This window comes from Macaca thibetana, chromosome 6, assembly GCF_024542745.1.
Source record: "Macaca thibetana thibetana isolate TM-01 chromosome 6, ASM2454274v1, whole genome shotgun sequence".
NCBI classification, from domain to species: Eukaryota; Metazoa; Chordata; class Mammalia; order Primates; family Cercopithecidae; genus Macaca; species Macaca thibetana.
In genome coordinates this window covers 120,332,117-120,358,799 of record NC_065583.1, presented here as the reverse complement: position 1 = coordinate 120,358,799, position 26,683 = coordinate 120,332,117, and the positions used below count along the sequence as shown (strand labels likewise).

At 37.3% G+C, this 26,683-nt stretch overlaps 1 protein-coding gene and 1 long non-coding RNA gene across 8 annotated transcripts in view; both read right to left on the bottom strand.

Moving 5' to 3' along the window:
- The window catches only part of PDE4D (phosphodiesterase 4D), a 1,590,976-nt gene that overhangs the window by 628,413 nt on the left and 935,880 nt on the right, over window positions 1–26,683 (bottom strand). The window lies entirely within an intron of this gene.
- LOC126957000 (uncharacterized) overlaps window positions 20,397–26,683 on the bottom strand; it is a 29,538-nt gene continuing 23,251 nt past the window's right edge. Inside the window, exon 2 of the long non-coding RNA XR_007726625.1 lies at window positions 20,397–26,666. This is a non-coding gene — a long non-coding RNA (uncharacterized LOC126957000). The remainder of the gene's footprint in view (window positions 26,667–26,683) is intronic.

The following is a 26,683-nucleotide window of genomic DNA, read 5'->3' as shown; positions in this document are numbered from 1 at the left end:
TTCATTTTCTCAAACCCCTTTTCACAGTTTTCTTCATTAAAATTCAGTTTGTTTCAGACAAGGAGAGGTGAGAGAGACAGAGAAAGAGAGAGCGAGAGAAAGAGAGAGATTATGGAAAAAGAGAAATACTGTGATATTTTTAGATTTATAGAGAGAATAATTTAGTACTCAAAAGGCAGAATTCCTTTTTAGGAAAAAAAGGATATTCAGATAAATTTTTTCAAACAATCATTTAAAAGCTTAAAAATATAAAAATCTATTTAAACTAGAACCCAATAATTTAGAATGATTAATAGTTTCAAAGTCATATAGTATAATTAAGTAGAATAATCTTTGTATTTAAGTATTGAATAAATTTAAGGCTAGTTATTAAATACTAGTTTCCCATTGCAGACAGATGCCCTCTCATTCACCTAGCATTTTACATACTCTTCCTTGCTGTTTTTAACATTCTCACTCGAGGGTGAATCTATAATGCTGAGCACTTGAAACTTTTAACTCACCTGCCTCTCTCTATAATTGGCATATTCCATTCCTAAAAAAAAAAGCGCAATAGACTATATAAATCACTTAATAGACTCAAAAAAGCAAAACATAAACAATACATGTCCCAAACTGATGAGACACAAAACTATTACTGTGAAACTGAATTGCCTAGCTCTTCTCTCTGGGAAGCACATTTGAAATGTGGGAAATAATTCAATGGGGAATATAATGTGATTTTATCTTTTTAGTTTTTAGTTCTAAGATTTGTAAAATACATAAAGACACAAAAGAGCTTTAAATTTTTCCACAAAATAAAGCAGCAAACCTGATCAAATAGTAAATTCATTTTTAAGACTTCTCCTCTTTTCTCACTGACCTTCCCTTTCCCTTTAGATTAGCACTCAAATAGGGACTAGAGCAAAAATAAAAAGCAGGAAGTGGGCAACACTGGACCTAGTTTTTGATGTCAGAATCCTCAGCAAGTTTTATTGATTTTTGAAATCCCCAACTCATTTTCAAAATGAAAGTGCAACAGGAAGCAGGACAAAGTTCATGAAAATATAAATGCACCTTTCTCCCTGTCTTCTATAACTACTCACTGATAAGAGGCACCATCCATTTGAGATGAGGCTGCTGCCACTGTGTGTGGGGGAGGGTTGAATATTTTTTGTTCTGGGAGGAGTAACTGTGATAGCCCCAAATTCCTGAGAGCCTGTCTTCATAGACTGCAGGTATAGTGTGCAGGTGATAGTGCTAAACTCCCAGGCCAAGGGAGCCCAAAGGAGGAAGCTATGAAGAAAAAGGAAAGTGAAACAGTGGACTGGGACAGAAGGACATTACTATTAATACTAATTTTCAGCCAGTACAGTGGCTCAAACATGTAATACCAGTGCTTTGCGAGGCTGAGGCAAGAGGATCCTTTGAGCCCAGGAGTTCAAGGCTGCAGTGAGTGACAAAATAAGACCCTGTCTCTAACAACATAAAAAATAAAAATACTAACTTTCCCATTCCCCTCAGTGACCTGCTGTTTTCCACACCTTGAATGCACCTCTCTTTTGGGATCCATTTGCTGGAACATAGATGTTTTAAAGATCGGAAGCATATTTGCTGGGAGGCATAAATAATTTTCCCCTCAAATATTAGACTAAGAAAGGGGAAGCATGCAAGAAAGATACAAATATGATATGGTATTGTCAGGGTAGTTAAAAATATTTGTAAATGTATATCAGTATCGTAACATACTTGTTGAAAATGAAAATGAGGACATGTAGTAGATAGTAAAACATTTTTCTTTCTTTCTTTCTTTCTTTTTTGGGGGGGGGGCCCAGGTTGGAGTGCAATGGAGCAATCTTGGCTCACTGCAACCTCTGCCTCCCGGGTTTGAGTGACTTTCCTGCCTTAGCCTCCCAAATAGCTGGGATTACAGGCACTACCACCACACCCAGCTATTTTTATTTATTTATTTTTTTTTTATTTTTTATTTTTAGTAGAGATGGGGTTTCACCATGTTGGCCAGGCTGGTCTTGAACTCCTGACCTCAGGTGATCCGCCCACCTTGGCCTCCCAAAATGTAAAACACATTTTATTTACTTTTGCACTGTCCCTTTAAGCTTTATTTATAGAGAACATCTTATGACTTTTCTGGGTACTGTTAGGCAATAGAGAGCTTTGCATTCATGCTAAACCATCACCTCAGACTCCGTCCAGAAATTAGAATGTCAATTTCAAATTGTAACCCAAAACTCTAAACTTGATTGAACTTACATCTTCTCCCCTCTCCCAGCTGGTCCCACCGCAGAGTCTCTGCATGTAGTGGAGTAAGTGGGTGGTATTGAGACTGGGTTGTTCTTCCCCTTCCTTGGCTATCCAGACTGGCTAGCTGTTGGTATTGACTACTCTGGGATTGGAAGGCACAGAAAGAGGCGAGGAAAGGAAGAAAAGAGTTTTGTTTTGTTTTCTTGAATTAGTGCCATCATAAGATGGCATCACATGTTGGAGACCTGGCAGATGTTGAAAGCTGCCTCTTTGTCTCATGGTTACTTTTGTGGGTTTTTCATTGGTATCCCTGCTGGGTCTGCTGGCTGCAGTTCCTTTAACTCTTGCTTAAGAGCCCTGTTTTCCGAGTGCTGCTGATTAATCAGCCCCCACCAAGGCCTTGGTTTTCTAGTGGTTCCATCCCTACAAACTCTAGCTCTTGGAGTCAAACTGCCTTTCCCAGATGGTTCTCTTGGGAAGGACATCAAATGGCTGAAGGCCAGGTCTCTCTTTGAGCTTGATGTGAATTAGATAACTGCAGCCCACTTTAAGAAAGGGTAGGGTTGGACTCACAGCACTACTCAATTCTCTCTCTCTTAAAAAAATATCTTCACAAGTTCTTGCTCAGGCACGAAAGGGTGCATTTTCTGCCTTTGGTCCTGGTGTCTGGCTATGACTGTCCATCATGTGTAAATAAGGAGAATAAGTCTGAGCAAAATGACAAAGTGTTAAGATGGCAAAGGAGAACCTGGGTGATGTGTTTGAACCTCTTAATAACCAACGCTGGAATAGCCTACCTTGAAAGTTCATGTTATTAGACAGTACATTTCCCTCATTTGGTTTTGCTAAGCCATTAAGTTGGGGGCTCCAGACTTGCAACCAAAGGCATCTTAGGAAGTTTACCATAAATATTTATTATAACCCACACAAGGGGATGTCTCAGTAGGTAATCCAGTTAGACAGCAGAGGAAGCTTATGTTTCCTCACTTTTCTTCTTTCCAAGTAGCTGGTGGGTGAGCTCATCTGCTACAAAACACACTTTAAAATAAGATATTTAAGTTAATTTTCAAATGGAAATTGCTATTATTGAAACAACAGTTGTGACAGCACCTGCGATAACAAATGTAAATAAAAACAAATAAAAGCTATGTTCAATTTGTGGACCCATCATTTCTCAGTAGGCTTGGATCTCTAGAGTTCATGGGGAGACCAAAGAGGTTTCTAATATTATAATGTATTGCCAATATCCAGGGCAACAATCACATTTCATCTTAGAAAATCAGAAGATGATGTATGTGCCAAAAACCTTTGGAAATTTAATTGTGCTTTATGCTGAATTCTGTTTGGAGGATCAAGCAAGGACCTATTTTACTGTTCCATCCTATGATGTGGGTGTGCTTATATTAAATCACTTTCAGAGAAACACTAGGTGACTAATTTGTGACAATGATATGTTTGCAGACTAACACATTCGTAAGAACAGCAGAATAATGATCTAATTTGTAAAGTACCAGATGGAAGTTACTGAAAGCTGGTGGCCTAAGCTATCATAATTGTCCTTTATAATCCAAGAAGTCATTTCTAGTAATCTTGCTACCCACAACATTGTTTTTGTATAAACAGGTCACAGTAGAACTAATCCTCTTCCTGTGAAGGCAGGCCTCTGTTATTTCAGTATGCTTGGAACTGGGGAGCTGCTGTAGTGTGTGGTTCTGCTCGCTCTTTTTTTTTTTTAACTCCTATGTCTGAATGGCACCCTATAATGAGGGATCATTAATCTTAACTCTTCTGTAGCCCATGTCATTGTCATTGTTTTCTTTTGATGTTGTTTCTTCCATAATTCACACACATTTAGGTGTATTCAAATTTATACTTGCACTTTCTTTTTCCTCTATGTTTGTGTGTTCCAGCTCACTGAAATTGGCATCAAATCTTCAGCACTTTTGAGATTGCCCATTCCATTTTTCCTTCCTTTCTCCAAAATCAATCCAGTGATTACTTTAACCCTCTTATCATTTAGTCTCACTCCCTCTCCTTTAGTGCTCAACCAAAACTTGAGATTTATAAACCTGAACCCCAATTTCAGCTCTTTCTCCATTACATTTCCTCAGAGCCCCAAGTATAAACGAGCTAATTTGTACTGCTAGGATAGTAGAAATTTTTCTAAAAGAAGAACTAGTATCAATTTTCCTCAAACTCTTTCAAAAACTTGATGGGGGGCAATACTTCCAAACTCATTTTACGAATCTAGCATTTCCCTGATACCAAAGCCAGAGAAGGACACTACAAAAAAAGCAAACTACAGGCCAAAGTTTCTGATGAACATAGATGCAAAAATCCTCAACAATTCAGCAAACTGAATTTAAAAACACAATAAAAAGACGATTCATCATGATCAAGTGGCATTCATCCTAGGGATACAAGAATGACTCAGCACACACAAATCAATACATGTAATATATCACATTAACAGAACAAAGGACAAAAACCATATGATCATTTCAACAGATGCAGAAAAAGCGCTTGACAAAATTGAACATCCTTTCATAATAAAAACCCCTCAATAAATTAGGGATAGAAGGAATGTACTTCAACAAGCAAAGGCGATATATGACAATCACATAGTTAACACCATACTTAACAAGGAAAAGTTGAAAGTTTTTCCTTTAAGATCCAGAGCAAGAAAAGATGGCTACTCTTGCCACTTCTGTTCATTATAATGGAAATTGCAGAATACAAAATCAACATACAAAAATCAGTAGTGTTAATATACTCTAGCCGTGAACTATCTGAAAAAGAAATTTTTAAAATCCCATTTACAATAGCTACAAAGCTGTATAACATTAAAGATGACACAAATGAATGCAAAGATAGCTCATGTTCATAGATTGGAAGAATTAATATTAAAATATCCATATTTGAAGCAATCTACAAAACAATCTACAGATTCATTATAAGCCCTATCAAAATTCCAATACCATTCTTCACAGAAACAGAAAAAACAATCCCAAATTTCATATGGAACCACAAAAGACACCAAATATCCAAAGCAACTTTGAGCAAAAAGAACAATGCCAAAGGCATCACATTGCCTGACTTCAAAATACACAACAAAGTTGTAGTAACCAAAACAGTGTGGTACTTACACAAAAACAGATACATAGACCAATGAAACATAATAAAGAGCCAGAAATAAACCCCTACATCTACAGTGAACTTATTTTCAACAAAAGTGCCAAGAACATACATCGGGGAAAGCACAATCACTTCAATAAGGGAAAACTGTATATCCGCATGCAGAAGAATAAATATAAACCTTTATCTCACACCATATAGAAAAATCAACCCATAGTGGATGAGACATAAATGTAAGAATAGGGGAAAAACTGACATTAATCTAGGCAATGATTTTTTTAACATGACTCCAAAACCCAAGGCAACAAAAGCCAAAATAGACAAGATTGCATCAAACTAAAAAGCTTCTGCACAACAAAGGAAATAATCAACTGAGTGAAGAGACAGCCTACAGATTAGGAGAAAATATTTACAAGCTATACCTCTAACAAGGAATTCATATCTAAAAATATAAGGAACTCAAACAACTCAAGGGCAAGAAAATAACGTTATTGGAAAATGGGCAAAGGAACTAAAAAGACATTTTTCAAAAGACTTACAAATGGCCAACAGATAAATGAAAAACTATTTAACATCACTAATTATCAGAAAAATGCATACTAAAACTACAATGAGTTATCACTTCATACTTGTTAGAATGGCTACTATCAAAAAGGCAAAAGATATTAAGTGTTGGCAAGAATGTGGAGAAAAGAGAACCCTTGTACACTCTTGATGGCAATGTAAATTAGTACAGCCATTATAAAAAACAGTATGGAGGTTCTTTGAAAAATTAAAAATAGAACTACCATATGATCCAGCAATCCCACTATTAGGTATATATCCAGATAAATTCTGCATGATCTCATTCATATGTGAAATCTAAAACAGTTAAGCTCACAGAACTAGAGATTAGAATGGTAATTACCTGGGGCTAGGGCAACTGGAAATAGAGGTGCAAGTGTGATATTGATCAAAGGAAACAAAATTTCAGTTAGATAGGAAAAGTAAGTTCAAGAAATCTATTGTACAGTATGGCGATTCTAGTCGGTAACAATATGTTGCATTCTTGAAAAATGCTAACAGAGTGGATATTAACTGTTTTCATCACAAAAATAACCATGTGAGTTAATGCATGTTAATTTTCTAGATTTAGTCAGTCTACAAAGTATATATACTTCAAAACATCATGTTGTAAATGATAAATACACAGTTTTACTGGAAAGTTAAAAATATAGATGTAATTTTAAAATTTACTTAGCTGTATAGCAAGACATGCTGTATGTTTGAATACAGTGTTGTAATAACAGTTTTTCTGAAGAAAGCATGGTTTTGTGGAAGAAGCACAGGCCTTTAGTATCATCAGACTGACCTGAGTCTCTTATTACCACTTTATTTACCTTAGTCTCATTTCCCAACCTTAATCGAATCTTAATTTTTTCATCTGGAAAACAACAATGTTACATATTTCCTAGATTTATTCAGGGTTACATTAGAGGGTATAGATTAAATAATGTAGCACATGCAAGTACTCAATGCATAGGTGATTCTCTTGATTCCTCAAATGTTTGCCATTTAACCTGCTGACTGCAATGGTGAGAATTTTAAATTAGGGAAGTAAGAAAACAGCAGTGTAGCAATATGAGAAGGATGAATAACATAAGCTTCTAAGAAGCAATTACTAATGCAACGTAAGCTGGCAGGGTCAACTGTAAACATCCATGGTATGGTTTTGGTATCATTTGCCTGAAAGAGAGTCTATAAATTAGAGTAAGACCAATAACCCAGAAGAAAAATGGGACATGGATGCAAATAAGCATCACAGAAGGGTAACTATAAACAGTCAAAAGCCATTTGAAAAGATCTTCAATCTCACTGATAACCAAAAAGAAATAAAACTACAATGAGGTATTTTGCTTATCACATTGGTTTAAGATTTTTTTTTTTTAAAGACTAAAAATATGCAGTGATTGTGAGGTGGCGGGAAACAGTACACCCTCATACAGTTGTTAGAAACATGGATTGGGAGAGACATTTTGGAGTACAATTTTAGCAAATTTTTAAAAATGTAAACCATACATACCATTTCAGAATAATTCCATTTGTAAGAGTTTATCCTACAAAAATGATTGTTCAAGTGCACACAAACACACACACATACACACCCACATTCATTTTGGCGCTGCTTATAAGACCAACAAAACAACAACAAAAGTCTGTTTCTTTCTCTCTGACCAGATACTAAATTCCTGGGGAGAAGGTCAGACCTTTCTACCTCCTCCCTAGTAACTTCCAAACCCCTAAACATATAATTGGGTTGAAGGTGCTTAAAACTGCATATTGGCTGACAAAAGATCAGAATATTATTTTTTGTATAAAGACAATTATATAGATTTATAAAATTTGTAACTGATTTGCTATTTCCAAAGGTAAAAATCAGTATTCAATAATTGGCAATACAAAAGTTTATTTTTTTCTGTCTATTTGAAATTTGTGAACATTTTACACAGTAATTGACTTTTATCAACTTTCCAAATATAAATATTTCTTATTTATATTTCAGATAATAATTTGTTATTTCTACAGACTCAAAGTATTTAAAATAAATCTAACATACCATCAAACACAATTTTGTTCTTAAGTCTCTCTTTCTTCTTTTATTCTCCAACCCTGCCTCCCATGGTATATACAAAGCTTTGCTTTGCTACCAGACTTTCTCTAGCATCAAAAAAATGTAGAAAGCACTGTCATTATAAGCTTAAATGGATCTCATTTATCCCAGGAGTACAAAAATTCTCAAACAGGGGTTCAAACTCCTGTTACTATAATTCTTGGGCCTATTATTTCAACGAGAATCTAATTTTCTTGCAATAACAAACGGGGAGATGGGAGACAGTGTCTTCCAGTTACAAAGACCATGCTCCTGATATCATCAGCGAAGAGTACCTCTGGGTCACTTTCACCAGAAGTGGGTTTGGGCCTTAGTTACCCCACCTGGACCAAAGTGACATGAATTTAAGTGTATTCATTAGTGAACTGTCTGATCTGGGCTATGAAACAGACTAAATGGAACTAATCCATCTAAAAGGGAAATTCATTAGACAGGTAATCAGCCCAACTTGGCTACTTTATTATAGATATAAAGAAAACGTTCTGTGGATGAGTGCATGTACTTCCTTGGATATTGGACATTGAATATCTATAGATAGATCCAATATTAAAAATAAGATCCAATATTTAAAAATAAAATAGTACCTTCTTTTTCAGGGAGAACTATACTAAATAAGAAGAGTTGATATTCATCTATTCATGTGTAAATACAGACATATATAGATATATACATATGTATACACATGAATATACATGAAGTAAGAGTGTTACAGTATTCTCAGAGGAATGTGCTAGGAGAACACCCTTTCATCTGTGTGAACCCCAGATCAACTAGGATAAATTCTGTATTTGTATGTTTCTTCTAGCACTATAAATTGAGCTGAGCTTCTCAAAAGAATACATTGTATTAATTGAAGGAATTCAATTAACAATTAACACAGAAACTAATTAGCTTCCTTCCACATACCATTGAGAAACATGCAACAGCACATTGGAAATGGCAGCAGGGGGAGAGTGAAATAAAGTTAATATTTTTTTCAAGTCTCTTCTGGGGAAGAATTTGTGCACTGAGACTTAGACAAGTTATTTCCTTTAATACAATAACCTTATAAAGCATGTACTAACATCCCCCAGTTTATGGATGATGAATCTGAGGAACCTAGAGAGGTTCAGTGACTTGCCCATGGACCTGGAGAGTAAATGGCTGAGCTGTGCTTGCACTCCAAAACCCAACTTTGCCCACCACACTGGGAGACCAGAATTGTTCTGTGGATTTGGAGAGGGCCGGACAGCACTGGTTGGAGGGGATGCAATTATGGAAAGAGTAGATGGAGTAATAAAGAACATAACCTTCATAAGTAGTAAATGCCAGGCACTGTGCTCAATACTTGACTCACCTTTCCTCATTTAATCTTCCACAAAAGTACTACTAGTTTGTCCATTTTACAGCGAGGAAAACAAAGCACAGAATAGTTAAGCAAATCATCCTAAGTTACACAGCCAGTTAGCAAGTCTTACAATGAATTCATAATATTATTTAATTGTTTATTTTCCCTATATTTGTCTCTATTTTGTTTCCTATTTCTTTCTTACAGAAGGGGGCAAAAGGGACATGTTTGATAATTTACTGGTTTCATATACCTTGGGAAGTTTTAGTGCCTTTTGGTTAAAAAGTAACCAATATTTTTCCCTACGTTTCAGATGCCAAGAGGCTATTTACAGATATTGGGAGGTACTTTACTGACGTTCTGCTTATGTCAAAAGATACGCATAGAATTAGGCTGTAATTTGATTCCTAACCCTATTGATGACTTCCTAAACCCTCATCAAAAACATTTTGTTTTAGTTCCTCATGTGCAATATCAAAATAAAGAGGTGTCTTTGTTTAAAAATGCTAATATATGATTTGGCAAAGGCTGACATTTTATCTTGTCTCCTTGGCTGCTGTTTTGGGATTATTCATCTAGCATTGAGTGAGTGCCCAGCATCCGTGCCCCTCCCCTTTCCTATTTATTATCAGGCTGCTGCAGTGCAGCGTTGAAACATCTGATCATTTAGATCATTAAAAATCAATCCAATGACCAAAGAGTTCTCTACGTTTTAGAGAAATGACAGAAAGTGCAGTATTAGATTGCTATTAACTTGCTCTGGGTTTTCTTTTTACAGCTGCCAGGAAAGTCATTTGGTAAAATTGATTAAACCAGCATGCCAAGGAGAGAGGAAAAGAGCAGAGAAATGCAAACACAGTGAGCTTGGAGGGGAGGGCAATGTTTTTCTTGGGAATGAAGTGAGATGTCACTACAGGAGGCAGCAGGGGGTAGGTGGGACAAGAAACCTTGCATATAGTGAGCATACTATACTTAGAGGTATAAGAGATTCAAGATGGTAGGATACAAGGAACCACAATGCAGAAACAATAAAGGAAGAAGGAATGAAAAGGAAGCAAGCTATCCATGTGCTTCTAACATACTGTCTGCATTGGTTACACTGCACAGTTTGTCTGAATTAATCCAAGAGACATCACTGGAACAATAAGAAGAAGCTGATTTGAGGATTTCCATAGATAAAGCTCTTTCAATAGCAGGAGTAGGAAGGGAAGAGTGCCTAGTTTCCTACACAGTGTGGTTTATTTCTGTGAGAACAATTAACAAAGGAAAGAAAATAAACCTCTCTACTTGTGCTCAATAAGACGATGACTGCATAAAAATTAACACATGCATTCCCCTAATTTGTTACTATAGTGGCCATACCCTCCCTCCAAACAGGAACTGTGTTCTCTCTACAGAATTGCATTTCTCCTTTAATACGTTTCAACAATTTTTTCATTAATCCAAAAAGAACCCTGGTATGTGAAATCAGAGAGTGCTGACTAGGATGGATTTTAATGTGGGGTTTCTGCCACTTTGCCACTATTTCTAATTCCTCCCTATGTCCTATTTAAAGTCATACTTAGCTCACACAGCTCATGCTTCTAGAGAAGAGGGTAAGCAAAACCATCAGGAATTTATTTGCTGTGTATTATGTCTGCTAACATTTCAAGTATAACAACCACCTAAACACAAGGGGCTTAAAAACAGCATGAAAACATTAAAAATAAAGAAAATGTTCTGCGGATGAGTGCATGTACTTCCTTGGATATTGGACATTGAAAATGATAAGACACAAGAACCATTTAATTGCATAGGAGAAGACCAACACTAGTCTAAATGAAGTGACCCCCTTGAGAGTAGTTTTAAGTTGCATTTACCCTGTACTGGGTATGCTACTTGGAAGAACCTGTGATTTAGACAGCAATTTTTGGCAGCCAAGGTTTACGTAAGAGTAAGTAGCCTTCTTGAATGGGAGTGGCAGCCAGCTTCCATGAAGTCCCCCACCTCCTGGCATTTAACATACATCTTGGTAGAGTCCCCCTCCCACTTTATCCCAGGATGGTTATCAGACATAAGTGATGACATGTCACTTTCAAGAAGAGATTACGAAAGACTGTGTTTGATTTCTGTCTTGGGATGTCTCTCTTGTCTTTTGTCTCTGTCTCTATCTGCCTGTCTCTCTCATCTGTCACTCTAGGGGATACAAGTTATAATACTGTGGTTGGCCCTATAGAGGGGCCCACATGGCAAGGAGCTGAGTCTTTCCAACAACTATCTTAGTCACTGAGGAAGCAGCTGAGCCTTGAGATGACTGTAGCCCAAGCCAACAACTCATGAGAGACCCTTAGCCAGAACCACTAATTAATATGGAGAAATTCTGAGCAATTATTTACATGACTGAAGATCATATGTAGAGAGATATGTCATAAAAGGCAGGATTGGATGGGAAGTAGAAGGATATAGATACAAAACTTCAAGAAAGAAGGTGTACTCATCATTGGTGGTGTTCGTCACCATTCTCGGTTCTCCCTCTTCAAGGCACATGACAAGATTGCACTTTCCTGCCCCTTTGAAGTTAGGCATGGTAACCTTACTTTGGCAAATAAAATGTGAGCAGCACTAAAAACAATGTCTATCTCTCTAATTTGTATATGTACACACACATATATGTATGTATTGTTAATTTGAATATCACTATGATTTGATGAAACAAGACTAAAAAGAAAAATGATATGTGAGCAGAAGCAATACATGTCACTTCTGGCAGAAACCATTGAGGTCTGTGTATGAAGTGCCCTGTCTTCTGCCACAGTGACTGGGAACTTTCCCGACTGTGGTGTCTCCCATTAACTGTGTTCCGAAGTGAAGAGAAGAACCCTCTCCCTCCACCACAAACCTGTCATGAACATGTAGTTTGAGTGAGAAATAAGCTTTTACTCTCTTAAGCAACTGAGCTTTTGGTGTTGTTCCTGTAGCCCAACAGAAAGTAGGTCTCTAAGAATTCAGTCTACAGAAGAAAGGAATCTGGTATGAATAACCCGAACCTCAGCCACAAACCCTGAGCTTCCTGAAAAGTGTAGTGGTTCTTGACAGATTGTGGTGAGTGGCACACGAATTCTCCTAATCATATCGTGGAAATACAAAGGGTTGTGTGTAAGATCTGAAAGAACTTTTTTCCTAGAATTTGAGAGCTCAAGAAGCAGCACAGCTATTAGCTTCCCCTGAGAGAATAAGAAGGGAGATGTACTCTCCTTTCTACTCTACAGGTGAATAGTGTTCCGGTACTGCCCTAGATACAACAGAGAATGTTCATAGCTGGAACAAACTGGTTGGTGTCTGTTGTTAGGCAATCAAGAGACTAATGAACATGGGTCTAGGTCACTGGTAGAGTAGAGACCAGTACAAAGCGACATCCTGGGCAGATCCATGCAGGGGCAATTGAAAGGCGCCCCCCAGAGTCTCAGAGATGCAAAGTGAGAGAGGTTGTGTGAGTTACTGAGGTTTATGCTGGAGAAGATGAGCATAGAGCTATTGGGACTGGAGAACTGATTTTAATGTGACCTAATTTATATCTGCCAGCTTGAAGATTAAACATCCAAAACCCTATTACTTCATTACTAGTTAATTAATTATGTGTTTGTTACAATAATCTATCTGACATCACACTGTATCATGTGGCATTATGTGGTTCCACCTTGATCAGTTTTCAGCTCAAGAATTTAAAATCCTTTCTCCAGGACCTTATTTTGGTCTAGAATGGATTAATCCATTCTCAACTGCCACATGTTTTTAGATACTATACAAATCACATTTTAACATATTCATTGATTCAAGGTTTAGTGGCTTATAATTCAGTGCAAAAAGACATGGGCAATGAAGCAAAAATGTGAGCAGTTCAGCTGAATTAACATTTTGAGTATATGCACATTAGTCCTTTGGATGGGATCATGCCTCAAACCCATTGAAATACACCTCAACGAAACAATAAGTAAACGAGGGGGAAGAGGAGACTACGTGAGGTTTTGAGTGGTGAAGGCATGAAATCTGTAAGGCTATGGAGAATAATTAAATGTGGTATTTATATTTCGAAATAGGTAAAACTTGATAATGGCAGAAGGTAAAGAGTCAGTGGAGAAAAACAGAAAATGCTGGCAGAAAGAAACAGGGGTTAGGGGTACAAGGTACCCCTAGAAAGTGGAAAGAAGTGGGATCTAGACCACAAATCTGGATGTCCTTACAGAGGATTCACATACAAATCTTATTCAAATACATCATGGATTCGTACTGAACCTTCAGGGTGGATTTTAATGACAACCTGGTTGTCTTAGTCCATTCAGGATGCTGTAACAAAATACCTGAGTAACTTAGAAATAGAAATTTATTGCTGACAATCCTAGATGCTAAGAAGTCCAAGATGAAGGCATCAGCAGATTGGATATCTGGTAATGGTCTGCTTCCTTGTTGATGGACAACTCTCTTTTCACTGTAAGCTCACATGGCTCAAGAGGAAAAGGATCCAGGCTTCTTTTACAAGGGCACTAATTCCATTCGTAAGAACCCCGCCCTCATGACCTCTAATGACTGCCCCAAAGCCCTACTTCCTAATACCATGATCCTGGGGGTTAGGATTTCAAAATAAGAATTTTGGGAGGACACTAGGAGTCAGATGATAGCCCTGGTTTAACTCATGTGGCTCCTGTTCTCTCCCCTAGCACCCTTGTATTTTCCCTTCTAACACTCATCACAATCTGTACTTGTATATTCATTTATCTGTCTGAATGCCCATCTCCACACTAGGATACAAACTTCTTAAGGGCAGGGTTTACATCTGCTGTGGTCACTGTTATACAATCTCCCTAGCACAGTGCCTGGTACACAGTAAATGTTCCATAAATATTAATATTTGTGGATTGATCAAATCAGGATAGATACAAGAACAAATTTAAGATTACTTAGCTTCACTGATTAAAATTTCAATCCTGAAATTGTCCTGATCTCACTTTGGCCTACTTGCCTTTCTCACTTAAATGAAGTCCTAAAATGAACTGTAGCCCAGTAGTCCTTATACCTTTGTAAAACTTCATTGATATTGAGGGATTTCAATCCAGTTTTGATAATATTGCAGCCCAATCTATCCACATCACTAAAGCCAATCAGCCAGACTGTCATTCTTACTCTGATGCTGTTTAGAATGTGCAATGAGCCACCAGATTCCACTTCCTAAAAACTAATTTCCCTAGAGCTTTTGCTCCATTATTTTATCAATGCCCCTGAGGTTAGAAACTATGATTTTGTCTCTCCTGAACAGCACAATGTCTCATTAAAACTTCTTCCTATAAGCTTGAGTTTTTCTTTAGAACTGCAAGGAACTTTCAAGGATCATGAAGGACCTTTGGTTCGATATCAGCTATTTTTAGTGCTTTGAGAGCAATAGCACAGTCAAGTTCATTAATGACCTAGAAACAATTAATTCAATATATATTCTGATTCCTTGATTGACACTGTGGGGTTTTTTTTTAGATTTGGAAAAAAAATTACTGCTTGTTTAATCCTTTAAAAATGGATGTTCTTATAATTTTTTTTACATATTCCAACAACCAAGTTGGAATAACATATTTGAATATAAATATGGGCAAGTCTGATAATCCAATAATTTATATTTTATATAGCCTGCTTCTACCTAAGGAGAGGAAGACAGACAGTAATCATTTATCTATTCAACAAATTTTTATTGACTGTCCCCATATTCTAAGAACAACTCTAAAGGCCAGGAATACAGCAGTGAACTATGAAATAACTAGGACTCTTTAGTTGTGGTAGGAGAGATTAAAAACAAGCAAAAAGAAAAAGTAAAATCTGTATATGGATTATATGATAATAGGTTGCAGGAAGAACAATTTAAAAAGAAGAGGGGATGGGAAATGCCAGGAACAGGCATGGTGAAGATATAATTATTAAAAACAAAATAAAAGGATAGCCTCACTCTGAAGATATCCGAATAAAGGATGGAAAGAGGTGAGGAAAGAAAACAAGGGCATATCAGGCTGATGCAGGTTCTGGTTGAAGGACTTGAAAGCATGAAGTACGTGAAGCAGGACTTTGCTTGGACAGTTGTGGGAATGGAAGGAGACCAGAGTGACTGGACCAGAGGAAGAGGAGTAGGAGCTGAATCTGAAAGGCCACAGGAACAACTAGTAGATTATTATAAAGACCTTCAATTTCATTTTGAGGAAAATCAGAAGTTACTGAAGTATTCTGAGCAAAGAAGTGATCTGATGCCACCTAGACTGGAGCAGCCTCACTCTGCTGATGAGTGGGAAACAGGCTGAAGCAGGGACACTGGTCAGGAGGTGGTGCAGCAGCACGGGGGGGAAGACGATCACCGGGCCCAAGCTGGTAGCCATGGTGATGGTGAGAAATGGGCAACTTCTGGGTTATATTTTGAAAGAATGCTGGCTGGATTTGCTGATTGGATTGGAATTGGGATTGTGAGAAGAAGAGAAGAGTCAAAGACAACAGCAAAGTTTGGCCTGAGATCAGGAAGGCTCCAGGAGGAGCAAGTTTGCTGGGAAACAGCAAGACTTTGGTTTTGGACATGTTAGGTTTCAGGTATAGAGGAGACATCATGGTGGAAATGGCAGGAAGGCAGTTGAATATGAAAGTCTGTATCAGAGGAGAGATCCAGATCAGTAGAGACTTGACAATGGCATATAGACTTTAAAGTCTTGTGATTAGATGAAGTGTAAGAGATACGCAGAAGGAGGACAGAAGACTGCAAGGACTAAGCTTGGGACATGTCAATGCTAAGACTTTGAAAAGCTGAGGAGGATGCAGCAAAAGAGGATATAGAGTCCTCAAGGGAAAAGGGGGAAAGCCAGGGGAATGAGATGCCTTGAGACCCTGGGGAAGAGAGGTGTCTTCTCTAAATGGTAGGTATTAGGCATCAGTGTAGAGACACCTGCTTTGTAATATTTATTTGGTCATGAGATTCACATGCCTCGACTTATGTACAGATTAACATTAAATTTAATTTGCATATTTTGGAGAATTGATCAATTTATGAGACAGAAACAAAAGGGGAAAGAACAAATGCCAGAAATTATGAAATCTTCAAGATTAACTGATCACATATCAGTGAACCAAAATTAAATTACATTAAGATTGCCATTAAATCAGTTTAGTAGTGCTTCACAATGAAGATTATTTTAATACTTGGCTCAAATTTTTTTTAAAAAATGAATATTTTGAGTTACAGTTTATACATTAAGGAGGAAGCCATTCTCCATTCACATATTCACATATTATATAAATTGAACTTTTTTCCAGACAACTGCACAATTTAAATAAGTTCTGACCCATTTCTTAGTCACTGCCCTGACTGGACTTGACCTGACTGGGGAGCACACATTAAGTTCAAAGAATACTCTGCCCTGAGATTAGCCCCATAGGAATAGGCTGCTTTAAAATGCAAATACGTAAAATTAAGAAGGAAGAGAATTATATTGGAGTAAGTATCTTATTTTGGAGAAAAATTAGAACTGAATTTTATGCCAATGATAATATTCTAGTTTTGTATTATCACAGAAATTACAATTTTGCTTTGTTTTATCTTTTAACTAAAACCAAAGTCAAAGATTTCTTACAAGTATGAGAAAAGTGAATTTAAAAATAAAATAGAGCTATGTGGGATATATGCAGCATTGCTTCTACTATTTCATACAATCATAGCTCAGAACTGTAACAGTTTATATTACTACACCTAAAGCAACAACATACAAAGTTGTATGTAATTATATTTTCCCCTTTTAGAAATAGACGGAATAATACCAATCCTATTTACCTAATCAGACAAAATTATGTATTTTAAAGCATTTTAAAAACTGTAGAATATCGTACAACACCAAAGGAGTAATTCAGCATGACTTTCCTTTAATGGATGAAAAGTTTTAAAGCACTAGTTATTTTTCAACTGATAGGAAGGCATTTATCTGTAAATTCATACATCCTCAGGCCACTGTGCTGATATTCAAATTTAGTTATTCAAAACGTGGCTTTCATTTGTGTGTGTGTGTGTGTGTGTGTGTGTGTAATAGAGTCCTCTCTATCACCTAGGCCTGAGTGCAGTGGCACAATCTCGGCTCTGAAACCTCCACCTCTCAGGCTCAAGCAATTCTCAGGCCTCAGCCTCCTGAGTAACTGAGACTACAGGCACGCACTACCACACCCTGCTAATTTTTGTATTTTTTGTAGACACAGGGTTTTGCCATGTTGCCCAGGCTGGTCTCAAACTCTTGAGCTCAAGCAATCTGCAGGCCTCAACCTCCCAAAGTGCTGGGATTACAGGCATGAGCCACCGTGCCTGGCTGGGATATTTTTATGTTGAACATTCCCATTCTAGCCATGCACTTCTTATCTGGACTTCATTAATATATATACATATTTTAGACCAGCATTTTGAGGTTAGAAGTTATGAATCAAATACCAAGGTTTCCTGATATATTAGACAAAACAAAATTGAACCCTGGTAGGTTTGAATTGTGAGTAGTCCTGGTACACTATGACTTTCTGGTTCAGAAATAAAAGCCTTAAATGGCCTCTTAAACTTTAAGGATTCTTAGCCATTCAATATCTCCCTATGTCATTTTGATGAGACTAGTGTAAATGAATCATGGGCACATAGATTAAATTCCCCATGAAATACTCATGACTATGAAACATTTAAGAAAAAGTGTTTCGGTAAAGACTCAAATACGTTTTGCTGACTCCTCAATATTTTCAGGATGGACAGAGACTCAGTCAGCACATTCAACACAAGCTAACAGTGACCAAAAGTGTCTGCATTTGCTCTTATATCACCAGTCTTCATGTTTCCTTGAATTGTGAGGAAGAAAAGCTCTTCAACAATACAGTTCACATTTCAGTCTCAGTAGCTGGGGTAATCTGATCTCCAGATTTTACTCTAGGCTTACTTTGAATGTGACCCTAGTAAGTTTAAAATTCTTTATACAGCCTACCTTACACTCCTGACTAGCTAGTTAGCTAAACAGAAATGAGGTTAGATCAAAAGAGGACTATCTTATAGAAAAGTATAGGTATAGGCAGTTTTCTATCTATTTAGTGAATTATCACAGAAGTCCTCAAAATGGCCTTCTAGGAGTCTAGAGAAAGTAAACGTATTTTCCATATGCATCCACAATCTGTCTTAGTAGGATAACCAAGAAATAATGTCTTCTGATTTTAATGCAAATTACACCCATTTCCAAATATGCAGGCTTTTTAAAACAATATTTTAGATTATGAATTACAATGGAATTTCAAAAATGCAGCCATTTACACTAGGTGGTTTGTTATTTCACTTTATGTACACATGAGTCGTTTTTCAGCTTTAAAGTTTTAAAGAATTCAGCTCAGTATTTTGGTGTTTCAGCACTTTGTATTTTGAAAATGAGTCATATATTGATGTGGTCAGATCTATGATCCCTCAAACCATTAAAAGTTATAACTCTGTGATAAATATAATGTTGCAGTGTTCCAAATTGGTAACTCATATTAAATTTAAGAATAGGAATTACCTACAAAAAATTTCCGAGTCACCTTATATCTGTCTCTGTGAAAATGTCATGCTCCCTAGTGATGCTCTCAAATGGTAGAATGAGTCACTGGCCCTTGTCTTTTCAAATTTTATCCATGAAAATAAAAGTAAACTGCTAAAGATAATCTAGAATTTTGTACTCTAGCAGGTTTCAAATAGAATTGCTTCTGTGTTTTTTGCTATAAAGTTGCTCCCATGGAGATTATAATTCTGATTTTTTTCCCATTCTATGCATTTCAAGAGCTAAAATCAGTGTGGGAAAGGATATCTATATATATCTATACCTCTCTATATATTCCAATTAAGATAATGAAGGGTTTAACTTTGTGTATTACTTAAAACTAATAATGATAGATAGATAGATAGATAGATAGATAGATAGATAGATAGATAGATAGATAATCTCCAAGATTTTAAACTATTAGGTAATAAGTGCACATAAGATTTTGTACTTTTTGTCATTTTCTTCTTTTAAATTATACATCAGATTTTCTTGTCTCCAATTGCTGAGAGTGTATCTTCTTTTCTTATTTGCTATCAACATTATGACTAAAAATATATCCTCCAACATGCCTAAAAGTCTTATTTTAGATAGGTGGATTTCAAACCTTGCTTTGCTTATGGGTAAATTAGGCAAAGAGAGGGTACTATGGTGGAGGAGCTCCATCGTCCTCCGTCTCCAACCTTGAAGAGCTCAATTTGGAAACCAGTGTGGTAGCCCTGTGTAGTGAAAGTCATTTACTAACTTCTCTTCCATGACAACCACAGTAAATATTATGCTACAATGTAGACTCTAAAATAAGAGATTAAAAGCTAATATTGATCTACGAATGTCTGACAATAATAGCACCATGAATAAACCCAAGTCCAGCCACACTTTATTGCATTTCCCCCAGAATTCATGTATTGAAGTCCTGACTCCTACTATCTGAGAATGTGACCTTATTGAAAATAGGGTTGTTGCAGGTTTGATTCATTAAGTGAAGGTGAGAACATATTGCAAGGGAGTAGGTCCCTAATCCAATGTGCCTTGTGCCTTTATAAAAAGAACACCATGTGAAGAGACAAACATGTCCACAGAAGGAACATCACGTGAAGATTGGACGGATGGTGCTACAAGCAAAGGAACTACGAGAAGCTACAAGAGAGAACTGGAACAGCTCCTTCCCTAGCTCCTTTACAGGGAGCATGGCCCTGCCAACACCTTGATAGTGGAATTCTCACCTCCATAACTGTGAGACAACACATTTCTGTTTAAACCACTCAGTTTGTGATACTTTGTTTCAGCAGAAAACTCATCCACCACTCATTCTTCAATTTCCTGCATTCTGACTTCAACTCCTACCATACCAATGAAGTACTTTTCACTAAGTAGTGGCCTCTTTTCAAGTCAGTCAACTCTTTCTACTTGTAGCTTTTCAACTACTGACTTTCCCTTTATGAAGCCTCTCTTGATCATTACTGTCTGATTTTTCTTTTTTTTTTTTTTTTTTTTTTACTAACAGTTCTGAATACTCCTCATTTCATTCCTTCAACAATCATCAAGAGTTTATGTGTCACATAAAAAATTTTTTTTCGATGCATAAAAGTTTCTATGTTAAGGGAACATAAAGTCAGGTGGGAGAGAGAAGTAAATCAATGAGTAGATTTTCATTGTACACAGTATGAGAATATATGGGAAGCCCTCTTAAGCCCATTCTACAGGTTTAGGCAGACATCCTTTTAAAAGGTGGTATATTAGATATGCGCTGGAACATGAGGAGGGGTTACCTAGACAGGAATGGAAGATGTAAGACCTGAGCCAATGGAAAGAGGGTGTTCTAGGCAAAAAGAGCAAAGCAACAGGGCTCGAAGACAAGAGAGAATCATGAACCCCAGCGAATTGTGATAAAAACTGTGTGCAGAATGCAAGAGAGGACCTGACAAAAGAATAGAACAGGTGTCGGGTTTTGATGGGCCATATATGCAATGTTACAGTTTGGGCTCTATTCTGAAAGCAACAGATAGTCACTGAAAAGTCTTAAGCAGGAAATACATATTATCATATGTATCCTTTAGAAAAAAAAATGTTCTGAGTATTGGGTGAAAAACAGATTAGTGAGAGTAAGCAAAGCTAAATACAGAGGATACAGTCAGGAGGTGGTGGTAATATTTCAGAAGACAGATGATGGTGTCTGCTATGGTTTGAATGTTTCTCCCCTCCAAAACGCATATTGAAATTTAATAGTCATTGTAACAGTATTAAGAGGTGGGACCTTCAAGAGGTAATTAGGCCATGAGGGCTCCAGCCTCATGGAAGGCATTGGTGCCTTTATCAAAGGGCAAGTTCAGTCCCTTCTTGCTCTCTCCTGCCCTCTCACCTTCTGCCGTATGATGTTGCAACAAGAAGGCCCTTGCAATTGCTGGCACCTTGATATTGGACTTTCCAGCCTCCAGAGCTGTAAGAAATAAGTTTCTGTTCATCATAAATTATCCAGTTTTAGGTATTTTGTTATAGCAACACAGACTGACTTAGCTTAACCTAAAGTAATACCCATGTATATAAAAACTTTGGAGAATACTAGAGGTGAAACTGATATGACTTGACAGTTGATTGGACATGAGGGATGAATAAAACAATTCAAAATGATTATCAAGTTTCTGGCTTGTACAATTTAATAAAAGCTGATGTCACTCATTCAGACTGAAATATGGGGGAGGAGAAAAGGGGGAGGAGGTAGAGCAGATTGGATGAGATGGGAAAGGGATGGAGGCAGGGAGGCTCTCTTGGACACATCAGTGAGTTTGGACATCTTGTGTAGACATATCTAAAAGATAAGCCTAGGGTCTAGGGGATCCAGATGAAAGACTGATAACAGGAATGCCTGAGAAGGCATGGGTGTGAAGAAGACCACCAGCATATCACAATCATCTGTGGAATTTCTGAATAACTTAGGTGCCTGGACCCCATTCCCTTGTAATTCTGATTCAGATGATCTAGCACAGCAAGTGGATGGCTGCATTTTAAAAGGCTTTGCAGGTGATTCTGATGCATAGCCATGGTTAAATACCTCTGGAATATGGGATAAGAGCAGAAAGGGCTGATGACAAAACACAAAAGAACACTGTCATTTCAGAGGTAGGCAGAGAATAAAGAAACCCCAAAGAAGACTGACAAACTGCAGGCTGTTAGCTAGGAGCCCATGGAGGAATAGACTGTTTTAAGCACAGAGAGTGGCCAACACTCTTCAAATACTGAAGAGAATCTGAGTAAAACAAAGACTAAAAAAAAAATTTCCTGGATTTAGCACTAAAAATGTCAGTATATTTGGTGTAGGAAAGTGCAAAATTAAGAGTAAGGATTCAAAATTCTTTGGCTGTTGGAGGAAGGCAGTAGGCAAAGGGGGACCCGTGAAAACTTGCTTTCGCGTTGTTTTGCTTTGCTTTTTGAAGGGAGTGTTTTAGGTATGTTTAAATGCCCATGTTAAAGACTTAGTTCAAGGCTAAAGCTGGTGATCCAAGACAAGTGGCAGATGAAGGAGCAAGTCAACTGAAAACGCAGAAGCGGATGGGATTCAAGGTACAGGAGCAGGTTTCCACCTCAAACAGAAATAGGATGGAAATGTCTATGTGACCAAAAGACAGGGTTTTTATTGGGAGAAAAGGACTCAAGGCTGACTAGAAACATGAATGGGATTTTGGTAGCATTGAGGCTCCATCCAATTGGGTCTAGAGAGTATGAACTTGCTGGAGCACCAGTGTAAGTGGTTGTGTTTTCCTCTGGAAATACAAGGGTTAAAAATGGGGAGATCACACAGGTGGATTAATCCTGGCTTGTTATCTCCTATTTGGGTTCATGAGGATAACAATGAAGGGTTAGCAAGAAAGCAGTTTAGAAATAATACTATTAGGTCTTTAATGTAATAAAAGGAGCTAGAAGTAAAGGAAACTATGCTAAGAGTGTGGGATATTTGAGTTTAAGATTCTGAGGTTGGTTGGAGCAGTTCTGGCTGATGACAAGGTTCAGAGTGTAGCCATGGAGGTGAATTGCCAAGGTAAAACTGAAGTCAAGGTCAGTGGATTTAAGGAAGGCAGAGATGAGACAATAAGGCTTTGGTTCTCACCCCTGATTGCACATTAGGGTCATTTGGTGGATATAAAATCTTTCAACACATCAACCCCAGTGAAATCAGGATCTTCGTGGATAGAATCAAAGCATGAACACTTTTTAAAAGTACAAAGATTGAGAACCACAGAACTCAGTTGTCTGTTTTGTCTAACTGAATTCTGAAGTCACTCAAGGTCACGAATTGTAGGGATATTTTTGATTTTAACACTTTTACTCAGCAAAGTATTGAGATGAAGGGAATGGAAAAACAGCCAGCATGGGGAAGTAACAAAGAATTCCAACAGCTCTTAAATATTTTGTGGTTTATTATAAAAAGATAAATGGACGAGTATTGTATTGTCAGACTTCTTTCTTATGATAACCTAGAGAAGTCTCCTATACCCTCATTTCCTCTTTTGTGTGCCCCCCTAGAGTTGGGAGTATAAATAAATCCCCACTTTCTTTGTAAAAGTTCAATTGTAAAAGTTCAATTAGGCAAGTTAGAGCTATAGGCCTATGAAATCGAGACTCAGCTCTGCAGTTTCCATCTTCACACTTCAGATGGCTGTCTTAGATTTGGTTTCTTAGATTAGGGCCTGCCCTTACTAGTTTTTCAATTACCACCCTCTCCCAGAGACTGGGCAACTGATCAGATCTATTCCAGAGGTTGTATATTAGCATTACCCTTTGCTTCACACACACAAAAAGCTCAAAATTAATGGCTATCCTTTATGTTTCCTGGAGTGAGCACCTTCATCTGAGATGCATTGAATAGGAAGCCAGCTGAGTTCTTCTTGTCACCATGGTGACTTTAGCATCCCTGAATTATAGGTTCTCATAGGAGTTTACCCAGGTGAAGGCTTTGAATATGATCAGAAAGCAAACCCGTGAGGCCCCTAAGTGATGCTTCAGCTTACGAAAATATCAAAATAATGATTGGGTATTCCTTAGCATAGTGGCTAATTCCTAATAGTTTCTCATGGATTAAATCTGAAAGATACTTTCCTCCCTGTTCTCCTTCCTGCAGCTACAAAGCCCAGGCTTTTCCTGGGAAGTCTAAGGTTGCAAAAGATCTTGGTTATAAACAACAGTAGTCAGAATGTCCCTAGCAAGCCAGGCTTTTAATTTATCAAGCATTCCCTGGCAGTGAGGCATCCAAATCATTGTACTTGACTTTTTCCTTACCTGATAAATCAGCAAAGAACAAGAATATGATGCTAAATTAGGCTGTGCAAGAGTGAAAGCCAAAGTTTGCAAATTTTCTGTGCCCAACAACTATGTGAAATCTGAGAAATGAACTCCAATCAGTAACATTAATGACTTAGATTTGTACCACTTTAAAGTTCAGTATATTTATATGTTATAGTTTATATTTTCATATCTTTTATATCATCTGATCTTTAAAAGAGTTATAAGTATTGCCGCTTTTTAAAAGAAACTGACTTTTGGCTTCAGAAGATAAAACTTGCCAGAAGTTAAACCTGAAATTAAGTGGCTCACTGGACCCCAAGTTCAAAATCAGTTATTTTGACTTAGAAAACAGAGTTCTTTCCGCTACACTATTTTCTTAAAATATATATATATATATGTACATGTATATATATACACACACACACACACACACATACCCACACACTATATACATGAATGTATGCATATACACATATATTTTAAGAGAAAAATGTAATTCCAGGGGGAAAATGTATTATTGCAGGTATCAATAACCATTTGAGACACATTTAAAAGGTCTTAATTCTAACCTGCTGTGAAAAGTCATGCCAGAGTTATTACAGCATCAAAAAGTAAAATAAAGCAACTTCAGTTCCATCTGATGTAGCTGACTTTTTGATGAGACTAAAACTGTGTAGCTCATCATCTCCATCCAAGTTCAGATCTCAAGTCTGTGATCTTGGCTACCTTAATGTATGGCTATTGTTATCCTGATGATCACATTGGCTTTTTATTTGCTTTCGGCACACCACGATCTCTCTCCCTTTCTTCTGCTTTTCTCCACTCAAAAGAAGAGGGGTATTTTTCTTCGACATTTGCCTCTCCCATGCCCAGTCTTAAGGAGGACCTACTGTAGTTGCCAAAGCACATCAGCACCTGGGAGACTATTTTAGAAAGACTGACCTCATTCTCCTGAGACTCACCATCAGCCCAATTCTTGGACAACATAAGGTCTGAAAACACAGAGTCGGGTGCTATGAACTTAAAGAAGTACTTTAGACCATGGCAAATTCATCAGTCCTCCAAAGTGCTGACTAATATCTTGGGGCTAGTTCTTTTTCAGTTCAGCTCATATCCCATTATCACCACATCTCTTCAGTCTTTTTGTCCTGATTCTTTATCGTTGTGATCACTACCCAGTATGAAAACCCCTCCTTTGGCCTTGCTCTTACCATATTTCATTGATATTAAGATGACACTGATTGTGAGATTATTAATTGTTTAATGGTTTTTCAGGAGAAAAATAAACACTAACCTTATTAAATGAGCACATCAATTGCATGACTCGTCCAAATTTTAGAAATGTTAAAATAATAAATAATGCTTCAAAATTGTCAAAAACACAGAATATCGTTGCTCACAACCTCATTTGGCATAGCTTCTTCTGCTCCAACATTTTCTGTAAGACCCTACCCTCTCACTTTCCTGTACCTCTAGTACAGTGATGTTCAATCAGATTTTCTGTGGTGATGCTAATGTTCCAAAATCTGTGCTGTTCAATATTAGACAACTACATCTTCTACCTGGAACAAACTTTTTCTTCCTACGCTAGCTTGTCCTGTTGCCCTCAATAACAACCTTAATCACAGTGATAATTTCTTCAGATTCACCTCCACTTCACTTTAGAAGGACAAAGTCGTGGACCTGGTCACCTCCAGCCCTGCCTCCCAGTGCCTGACGCTCTCTTATTCTGCTCTATCTCTGAGGCTTGAAACTGTCTCAACTTCCCCTCTCTACCTAAATCCATTATCTTCCTACCACTTAAACTTCCTAGCTCACCCTGATCTTGGTATGTGAACTCATGAGAACAACCAGGTCCCCAGAGTTCCAATTCCTGACCTTTTATAAACCTTGATACCCACTGCCTTCTGTACCTTCTAGACTGTTGAGCGTTACTAGAAAAAAAGATTAGTCATCTTGACTGGATGTTCCATGAATCATGCTATTTACATTTAAGGAAGGTTCAATGTTTCTCCGCGATACTATTCCACAAGTGATTAAAAAGCTTTAAGTTACTTTTAAGCTCACAATTTTACCTCACTTTCCTTTACTGTCAATAGGAAATAGTAATGGCAATGATAGTAAAAACAGCTAACCTTTCTGTGCACTTATAACGTGGTATATACTACTCTAAGCAGTTTATATGCATCATATCAGTTAACTAACATAAATACTATTTGAGCTGTGTTCTACTGGCCTTGCTATTTTTTATCACTTTACAGAGGAGAAAATATATGTATAGTAGCCCGTTTGTGCTGAGAGGACAGAAGCCCTCTTACATGTAATAGCTTTTAATCCCTCATTTGAAACCACTACTCATCTCTGTTCTTGTCCTGTATTTCAGAGAAATAAGGTTTTCCCTTTCCACACTAAATGGATCCATGCATGCTCTTAATTCTGTCCCCATTCTATCCTTCAGGACCTTTCTCTTAATTCCAC